We start from the raw sequence: 10,380 nt of genomic DNA, 5'->3' as shown, positions 1-10,380 counted from the left end.
CGCCACGTCAGTGCATGCACCTATCCAGCGCCCAAACCAGAAACAAACAGATCGCAGCAAAACCAGCTTGATCCCAAAATAAATCCCAAAATAAATCGCTATGTTCACCCAACGAACCACTCAATTGCCCCAAAATTACAAAAGCAAGCCCATAGAATTCACTTGTAAATCCCGAAAAATCTCAAAAAAAAGAAAGAGAAAAAGAATCATTTACGTGAATAGAGAAGTTAATGATACCTTAAGAAAGATTAATTATGTTAGTTTATTTATTATGGGTTGTACATGTTAGTCTATCTGTATATATGCATGTTCAAGCAAGCGCATTGCAGTGCACCACAGCATGTCTGACTCTCAACTAATCTTTTTTTTTAGGGAAGACTCAACTAATCAGGGATTAAACATTTTCTCCCTGGGCAAGATGATCTTGTAGGACCGGGTGAGCCAACATGGAAGGACGGCAAAGACGGTATACGGTGGTAGTCATATGCTCCGGGATATTCTGAAGGGCAAAGAGAGAAAAAGGACCACGTCGCGCACGCAACAGTGAAACAGCGACTTGCGCATGTCCATCTCGGCCGACGCCTCGCAGTCGGGCCGTGGGGAGGACGGCTGGTCGCGTCATCGATGGATTCTCGCGGAGCGGCGAGAGTAGGTATGTGCCTGTCCGTGCAAATCATGGACATCTCGTAGTCTCTGTCTCGTGCTGCCGCTGAAGCTCCCGGAGCTGCGGCCCGTAGTCCAATCAGCCGAATACCACCGGCGAGGCGCTGGCGGGGGGACCCGACGCCGGCCAGGCACGTCGGGGGAGTATCCGACTCCCCGCTTGATCCAACTTTATGGCCGACTCATCGAGGCCCTCCGTGAACATCATCATCGCCGTGACGCGCACCAGGAGCGAAGAGTGCGTTGGTGTTGTTTGGGGATTTGGCCGACTCTGCCTCCTCGCTAGCCTATAGCCGACGCGGGCAGCTCCCCACGACGACGACGCGGGACTGCTGGTCGCCGGCAGTCTGGGCAGACGCGCGGTTACAGGACGGGCAAAGGCCATGTTCCGGGACGCGGGGTCGCGCAGCACTTGCCTTGCCTCCCACCGGGTTGGCGAGCTCCAACAACCCGATCGAGGGAGCAACGGCCGCTTTCGTCTCCCCAGGGCCGGCCCTAGAATTATGAAGGCCCTAGTGCAAATGAGATATTAGAGGGTAACATAAATTCTTTCACCGGTATATACTACATATCATGAAAATTATTATAAAAATATAAAAATCAAAAATACAATTTATTGGCCAATAAAGTCTTACTACATCATATATATGTGATTACATTAAATAATAATTATAAGATACATGTACTTAGACATAAACAACTTACCGAATAAATACGATGTGGAGAAGTGGGGGGGGGGGGGGGGCAAATGCCCCCGTCCACGGATTGAATATATGTTTCGCAAAGCACATTTTTTCTAGTTTGTATGTATATATAATGGGCCCTTATTTGAGATGGGCCATATAGGCTGCCGCACCTTTTGCCATGGCCTAGGGCCGGCCCTGCGTCTCCCGTTGGCGCTGGCCTCGGTCGCCTGCATCCGCACCTTCTCCAACGCGCTTGCCTCGCCGCCGCTCTCGCTCCCACTACCCCTCGTGTCGGCCTGTTTGGCTGTTTCCCTGTCCCGTCCGAGTTCATCACCGTCACCACTGCCTCGACCGCCCCCATGCCGGCCTCCGCCGACTCGGCCTGCAAGCGCGTCATCCTCCTCCCACGCTTCCTCGCCGCGACGGCGTCCTCCCTCGACCACCGCGAGCTCACGGCGCAGGCCACCGCCTGCACGAGGAACATGGCCAGCAGCAGCGCCTTCCAGGAGGAGCGCGAGCCTGTGGTCGCGGCGGAGCAAGGTGTAATAGGCGACATGGGCGTAAAGGGACGCGAGCCGGAGAGAGGAGCAGCTCATCAATGGTGCTCATGACGCTGCTCAGCTGGCGAATGCCACAAGCTCGCGCCGTTCAGACTGCCGGCGTCCCGCCCGTCCCGTGCCGTCGAATCGTACCTCATGCTCGATGCCGCGAGCCGCCTCCCTCCTCGACCTCCTGCCTGTCCAGGTCGCCGTCGCATGGCACCAGAGCCCTGCGCCCACGCCGTCGTCGTCGTCTAGAGCTGTCGCCTCCGTTAATCTGGCGCTGAAGCTGCGAAGCCGGCGAGCATGGAAAGTAGTGCGCCATGGTCGTGCCTCCTCCCTGCCAGCGGTCGACCGCCGCTGAGGCCGGGCTCGGTGGTCACTGCTGTGTCGATCATAGCGAGGTGGGGAAGCCCGGCAATGGCCAACGGCGAGGTGAAGCTTGCGGCGGAGCCCGTACCCTAGTCCAGTGCGGTGGCTGCCGCCACCACCATGGGAAACGGACGATGTGCTCAGTAGAGACGGGGGATTTGACCGCCGGCGCACACTGACAGTGGCCGCCACAGCCGCTCCGCGCGCGCGGGCCGGCACCACCGTGAGGGTGTCTCGGATCCCACAAGGACGACCCCGACGGCGAGAGCCACCATGAACAAAGCTGGAACGAACCAGGCCAGAACGCAAAGAGCAACAACAAGGAGCGCCCTTATTTATAGCAGGTCCGAACGAATTAAAAAACAATCCAAAAACGGCCTCGAACGATCTAGAGAAAAAACGTCCGGAAGGTGCTATCGAAGCGGCAACCGCCTCTGAATCGATCTGTGGCAGAGGAGCAAGTCAAATTCGAAGCAACCACACAACGTGTCACCCTCCTGGCAAGACAACAACACAGACGGGAGAAAATGCACCAGCCGACCGAAAGAACTGAGCGGCGCGCACGTACATGAGGAAGGGAAAAAAATAAACGGAAGGACAAAGCTGTAGTCAGAGCATGAGCATGCAGCCCAAAAAAAAGCATGGGCATGCACAGCCAACCGCAAAGCGCCAAAGACCTGGCAGTGGAAGCAGCAGGCCAATCCAACATGCACGCGCGCACATGGAAACCAATAGCAAACCTGTCGAAATCACTAATTAAGAAGTACTCGTGCAAACAATACTTCACCCTCCCACGTCACGACAAGCACATGCAGCGCGCCACTTGTCGTAACCTGGGAGTTTTTCTTTTTCATAGATTTGTTTATTCAAAACGTTTTATCTCTTAAACCGCGCATCCAAATCTCAAACCGTTTTCACCATTGGATTCCTCGCGTTGAGATCTTCAAAACTAGATCCCTTGTTGATAGGTTTTGACGAACTTTTTTTTCACAAAAAAAAACAGACGAAAAAACCAAATCGGGAGCACGTTTTTTTCCCTTTCCGAAAGAGGCACGCCCATGCCTCTCGTGAAATCACAACCGTGCCTCTCGTGGAAGCAAAACCGTGACTCTCGTGGAAAGAAAAAAACAGAAAACGCGTTTTTTCCCTTTCCGAAAGAGGCACGCCCGTGACTCTCACGAAAGCACAACCGTGCCTCTGGCAAAAGCAAAACCGTGACTCTCGCGAAAGAAAAAAAACGCGTATTTTTTCCCTTTCCGAGAGGCACGGCCGTGACTCTCGCAAAAGCACAACCATGCCTCTCGCGGAAGCAAAACCGTGACTCTCGCGAAAGAAAGAAAAACAGAAAACGCGTTTTGTTTTTCCCTTTCCGAGAGGCACGGCCGTGACTCTCACAAAAGCACAACCGTGCCTCTCGCGGAAGTAAAACCGCGACTCTCGAGAAAGAAAAAAAACAGAAACACGTTTTTTTCGTTTTCGAAAGGCACGGCCGTGACTCTCGTTAAAGCACAACCATGCCTCTCGCGAAAAAAAGTGACTTTTCACGAAAGAAGAAAAAAGTAAACGCGTTTTTTCACGCAAAAAAAATTCAAAATTTTTTTGGTCGAAACGCTAAGAAACACCGGGGAAAAACCAAAATGTCAAAAAAAAACCGGGAAAAAACCGTTTAAAAAGCCGAAAACGCGTACGGAAAAATAAAAAAACAAAATCTGAAGGGAGCGTCCAGTGCGCGACACGTGGCGAATGGCTGAGAGCGCGCCAAGTGACGCTGATCGTTGCGAGGCTCCCGGGGGAGCGCTCGTTAACTAGTTGCTCCCGCAAACCTGACACAAATATACCAGGAGCCGGCTAGAGCCACGCCAAACCGTACCCTCCCAGGTACCCAGTAAATAACGTGGCAGTACCCCATTGGTCAGGTTTTCATTGATAAAAAAATATAAAAACCAGGTAAAAGAAACCTGGCTAGGTTTAGTATATTAATAATAGATACATCATGCATGCAAACTCAAGTATAGTCTGTAAGACTGTTCTCTTGGCGTGTTGCATACGTGAAGGACGGAGAAATCGTGCAAAACTTGTTCGTGTGCTCTGGAGAAGTGCATCGATGGACGCAGCGGCAGCTGCATGCACGGCATCGACGCGCTGGCAACTTCGCGATTCCAATCAGGGAGCCTGCTAGTTAGAGTATAGTCCCAACATTGGCTATCGTATATGCGTATTCCCTGACAGCATGTCCTGACACAAGCCGCTTCAAACCGTAGCGCACGGTGCACGCGTCTGTACAGCATGGGCCCTCAATTCATTTTATCACGTAAGACCAGAGTACCTGCAAAGCGTAGCAGTGGCCGGAGGCTGTCCAAGTCTACATGTATCATAATTTCTCCCTGACAAAAGCTTACCCACCTGATAAATAGAAGAGACTACACAGCCAGCTAGCAATTTTCCCAGCTTTTCAAATTGCCACGAACAAATCTATCAGCTGGAAACAGAGTAACAAAATCAAAGATTTATTACCTCAAATTGCCACGACATGCATGCCGGTAAAGATTGTGAGAATACCAGTTTGTTTATCTCATGAGCGACAGAGAAAGTAATTAATACGACTTAAACCTTTTTGTTGGAGCCTTATTTCTTCTTTTTACCAAAGAACTTCACCCACCCGTCTTTCATGGCGCTCGCCGGAACAAGTTCGATTATGGGCATATTATTCTTTGGTTTGGCAGCAAATTATGGTCTAACTCAGTGTGGATACCGGATCAAGGCTGACCAAAAAGGACGTTGCCAAGTTAAAACCAAAAGGCGGTGCCGTACAAAACACGCCGGTCCAAGAGTCTTCACTCTTTACTCCGGACCCACCTAGCACGTCAGGGACAGGGAAAACGTACCTTCATCAAGTGTATTCATCTGTATTAGTACTACACGAGCTGTTTCAGCAATATTAATGCACGCATTCCCATAAAAATGCATGCGGCCAGATAACTGCGTTCAGATGTTGCTGCGTGCAGGACGTGCGCTCTCGTGTGCTCTGTGCTTAAATTTCTACCACGCCGCGCTGCCGGTCTCACACGCGGGGGTTCAGTTGGAGTTGATCGCATGTTGATCAGATACTTGCACTTGAACCGTTCATGACTGCTCGACTAGTAGGCTGCAGCTTCAGGTATGGGTACGCGGCAGCTGATGAGGAAGTGTCGCGGAAACCTGCACCAACGTAAAGGAATGCGTGCTTTTGAATCCGCGGTTCAATCTCAAAAAAAAGAAAAAAGAATCCGCGGTTCGTGCTTTCAGGTCAAACCGGAGAATATGAATATTATTATGTTCAACACAAGAAGTCAATAATGCGAAGTTGTGCATCGGTGCATGATCGGTCTCCCACCCACGCTGGTAGCATTTGGAGGAGGTGGTCTCCAGTGATAAAGGACGACATTGACTATGGTTATCTATCGCAGACAGGTGGTCGGGAAAGGGTTATGGACGCCATATGCTTTTCTTTAGCCCTCTCAAGACATCTGTTCAATTTACATGCATGTCCAAGGTATATTTCAGCTTCGGTTGTGAGAGCTGCAACATGTATATGTTGCTGTTCTATCAGAGTTTAGTTTTGTTATCTGTTGTTCTCATCCACACGGCATGTTGTGTGATAGGATCTCAGAATCTTTATTATGCACTTGCCAACGGACCATCAGGGCCAGTTTTTTGGGCGATTCTCCAAGAATCGCCCCCCTCCCTAGCTTTTTTCAGAATCGTCACTATATATATATTTTACAATCCTATCTAGTTAAGGTCTAATTAGCTAGAATTGTAAAAAAATACGAAGTGACGATTTTGAAAGAAGCTGGGGAGGGGGGCGATTATGGGAGAATCGCCTAAAAAAACTAGCCCTCATTACTGAACGAGTGACTCATGTACTGAGAGCTCGAGAGTTTATCACGCTACGTCAAGGGAAGCACGCCGCTTTCGCTCAGTTAAATCGAGCGACTCATGCACCAAGAGCTCAGAAATTTATCACTCTATGCCAAGCGATGACGCTCCGGCTCAGTTGCATCGTGTGAGGCTTTTTTATGATTTTCTACAGCTAGATTTGCATAATCTCTATTCCGAGGTCCGCCGATACGAACCGCCGATACGGTGATTGTTCAGGCAAACTCAGAATTAGAGCATCTCCTGTCACGCCTCCAACACACCCTCCTCAAGCGTTTTTGCTACGCCGGCGCCCAAAAATCGGCCTAGTCGTGTCCTAGGAGCCCTTTTTCGCCGGCTTGGGCTGAAATCGGCGCCGGCGAACCCGAGCCGAACCCGGCGCGCTGGGGGCGTTCGGGGACGCCGGGGCGAGGGTTTTGGCGTGAAAGCGCGGCGGGCCCGCCGAGTCAGCGGCACGCGCCTCGTCTTCCTCGGAACGCCTCGGTTTCCCGCGGGGAATCAATGGCAAGACTGCCGCCGGCCAGCCTTGCCATTGATTCTTCACGGGCGGCGCGTCACGGGCTGGCTGGCGCGGCGACGCCTCCCCTTCCGCCACGCGTTCACCTATAAAACCAGAGGCTTCCCCTCGCTGCTGGCCACACCAGCCCGAGTCCGCCGAGCCCAAACCAGTCGCCGTCCCTTCCGTCCGCCGTCGAGCTCTGCCGCTCTCCCCTTCCTCCCCTCCCCCTTCCCCTCTCCATGGCCGAACGCTTCCCCGGCGACTCCGCGGCGACCAACGGCTTCGGCCGCCCCTCGCTCCAGGAGGGCGAGGCGTGGCTTCTCTTCGAGGCCAACATCCCGGCGCCGCCGGACATGCGCGCCGGGCTGACGGGGTGGAGGCTCAGCAACGGCGGCGTCCCCATCCCCCCGGTGCCCGACGTCGACGCGCGCCCCGGCCTCTTCGCTGCCGAGGTCGACCGCGTGGCGTGGTCCCTGACGGAGGAGCAGCGCGCCCTCCCCAGTACGCCGCCGACAACCACGCGGCATTGGCGGATTATTTTCAGCGGCGGCAGGCGCAGCGGCTGGCGTCCACGAACGGGGCGCCGGTGGTCGGCGGCCTCAAGAACAGCGACGGCCGCCACGTCTGGTGGGGCGTCCCCGGCCGCACCCTGCACGAGGTGATGGAATACCTCGAGGGCGGCAATAACCCGCCACTGGCATACCCTGCCGCGGCGGCCGTCCCGACACCCCGCCGGAGCGCCGGGCTGTGGGTGCCCAGGAGGTTCGTCGGCTCCTCCTCCTCCCACTCTTCCAGCTTGCCGGTGCTCCTCGGCGTCAAGGCCGAGCCCGCCGCGGAGACGCCGCTTGGCCGGCGCACCCGCAGCGCCTGCATCTTCATCAACGAGGGCGGCCGGCGCGCCTCCTCCTTGGCTCCTCCGCGCTTCGTCAAGCCAAAGATGGAGCCGGGGCTCGCCGCCGTCAAGCCGGAGCCAGAGCTCCCCGTCGTGAAGACGGAGCCCGGGCTCGCCGGCGGCGTGAAGGAGGAGGAGCTCGACGCCGAAGCGGCTGTCAAATGGGTGCGCGACGACTGGGCGCACACGGAGATGGAGGACCAGTGCGCCGCCTTCGCGCAATTTGAAGCTCGTCGCCGTGGCCGGGACGAGGGAGGCATCGTCGTCCTCGACGACAGCGACGACGACGCGCCGCCGCCGCCGGTCCGCCATGGAGACGCCGGGCAGGGGTCCAGCAGGGGCGGCCGCGCCATCAAGAAGGAGAAGGCCGCCGCCGCCGACGAGGACGGCGGCGACGTCGGCGACTTCGCCGCGCTCATCGACTTCTTCGCCGCGTAGATGTTTTTTTAATAATCTATGTAAACGCCGAACATGTTGATGAATGTCAAGTTTGCCGAATTTTAGCCGAACTTTGCCGAATTCAGATTTTTTTTAAACTAAAAAAACGCGTCTAGGGCGACCCTGGGGCGAGCGGCTGGGAACTCGCTCGCCCCCGCGCCGATTAGCGCCGGCTCGCCCCTAAGGGGCGCGTAAAATCGCCGCCTGGGGGCCAACGGCTGGAGATGCTCTTAGGGACTACCATATCTTCTATATCTAAATAGGTAGCCCCCACTAACCTATTTCTCTCAACATGCAAGCATGACACCTCATCAAGCAAGATGCATTAGAAAAGACCCACTTCAGTATTCAATGAGTCATAGGAAAAGGTTCACTCCAACATGCAAACATGCATGATATATTTAATAAATATTTTACAAAAATACAATAATCAAACACAAATAACCATATGTATTTCTAGTTTTAGCTCACATATTATTTCTCCGAATATTCTTATTTCCATCAAATTATTAATATCTTAGAAATATATTACAAAATATTCCCGCAACAACGTGCGGGGCATCGTCTAGTTTTAAAAAACTAGGACAACCATATTAAAAAAACGGATTTGCTAAATCTCATTCGAATGAGAAACAAATTGGTCTCATTCAGTTTTTTGACCGTCCGATCCACCCGCGCCACGATTCGTGTTTCGTCCTGGGCGAGCTGTTTTGTTTGTTGGGCCTGAAGCGACACGGGGGAGCGAGTTGTTTGTTTCGGGCTGGGCCGCCCCGTTTTTTTGTTTGTGTTTGGGCCATGCTTTTAGAATGCGAACGGTCTAACCCTTTCCCATCGACCTGCAGCTGTTGTCACTCTCCTCGCGTCTCTTCCCCTTTCCCACCGGCTGCCTTCTTCCCCAGCAACGGCGCTCTCACATCTGATTTCAGTGTAAGCGTGGAACGGCTTGGTGGCTTCTAGCGAGAGAGATGGCAGGGGAGGCCGGCGATGTGAGTGTTCGTCTTCTCTTCTTGTTCTTTTTTTTAGATTTGTTTTTTGCATTCTAGGGTTTGTTCCTCTGTTTTTGTTTTGAGGTAGTTCATCATTATCCTGATGGTGGTTGGGGGGGTGGTGTTTTATATGAGCGACCTACGTTAGGGCATGTTCGGTTAATCCCCACCGCAAGGGGATTGGAGAGGAATGGATGGATTTGAGGTGGATTTTGAGTTGTTGGGGATTTAATCCCTTTTCCAATCCCCTTCAAAACCCTTTTGAAATGCTATGAAACCGAGCAAGGCATTAAGAGGAATGTTGTTGAGTGTGGAATGCACACGTTTTTTTAGAGTGAAATAAAATGTTTTTTGATTGTGGCCATAGGTTCAGATCATGCCCCTGTGTGTAGTTGTGCATGTTCATATAGCTGCTGAATAGTAAGCAGACTAGTTTCAGAGCCTGCTGTTTAGTTTTTTTGTGCTCATCTTTGTTTAGATTCTTGATTGTTGTACTGTATGTAGCAGATAGCACCCATATTGCAGACTAGAGTTTTCTGTTTGTTCGTTTTGTTTTTGTATTTCTGAATGTATCAGCTAGCATTTCAGCTTTTGTAATTTAGAGTATGTACATTCATAGCACACACGTACGTACGGGGGAGTGTCGTACGTGCTGTCTGTCGTTGTTGTTGGCTTCACCGTGCCGCCGTGCCGTGAATCTTTCTTCTTCATTGATCTGCATCTAGCGGCTATGACTTTCCAAGTGTGCCCGCCTTGCTGGAAGTCTGCACCCTTAACTGTCAGCCACGCATTGCACGAGGGTATGTGCCGGTGCGTGCCGGTATGTGCCGGTGCGTACCGAGTTGAGTGCCACCTTCCTCTGCAATCCAGGCCAGGTGTGCCCTCCCATCACCCGCGCTTACTGAACCCAATGATATGAAACTAACCTTGCTATCCAGCCCGGTCACTTGGGTGGAGTTGGTGCACTATCCAGACCATGAGCCTTTGAAGATATCCAAGACCGGCTCCTCTCCAGCTGCCGACATTGAGTGCAAGTTCCTGCTGACATTGAGTTGTTTGTTTTTGTTTTTTTCTGAATGTATCAGCTAGCATTTTCAGTTTTTGTAATTTAGAGTCTGTACATTCATGTACTTCTAGCTCATTTATATAGGGCAGCACTTCTAGGACCCAGTTTGTCATCTTCAGTTCCAGTCTGTGTTATCATTCATTTTCTTAGAATCGCGAATATAATTCTTCCATTTGAGATCATGGAAGTTATTTTTTTGCAGTGGGGATACTGCAAAACTTCTGTTTGTGGAGTTCATTCAGCAGAACTTCTGTTTGTTTGTTTTTTTGTCCTAGTATACGGGTGTTTTTTTGTTTGAGTAACTACGACGCCTACCGCTTT

General features: G+C 52.2%; 1 long non-coding RNA gene across 1 annotated transcript; it reads right to left on the bottom strand.

Annotated features, from left to right (window-relative positions):
• Window positions 1-231: 231 nt before the first annotated feature.
• LOC120973399 (uncharacterized) lies at window positions 232-2,966 on the bottom strand. The gene is made up of 2 exons (XR_012202684.1): window positions 1,520-2,966; window positions 232-1,175 (listed from the first exon to the last, which is right to left on the bottom strand). It is a non-coding gene; the product is annotated as an uncharacterized lncRNA (long non-coding RNA).
• Between the last annotated feature and the right edge of the window lie 7,414 nt (window positions 2,967-10,380).

The sequence above is a fragment of the Aegilops tauschii genome, chromosome 2, assembly GCF_002575655.3.
Source record: "Aegilops tauschii subsp. strangulata cultivar AL8/78 chromosome 2, Aet v6.0, whole genome shotgun sequence".
Taxonomy (NCBI): Eukaryota; Viridiplantae; Streptophyta; class Magnoliopsida; order Poales; family Poaceae; genus Aegilops; species Aegilops tauschii.
The sequence above is the reverse complement of the archived record's forward strand: the minus strand, read 5'-3'. Positions and strand labels throughout refer to the sequence as shown.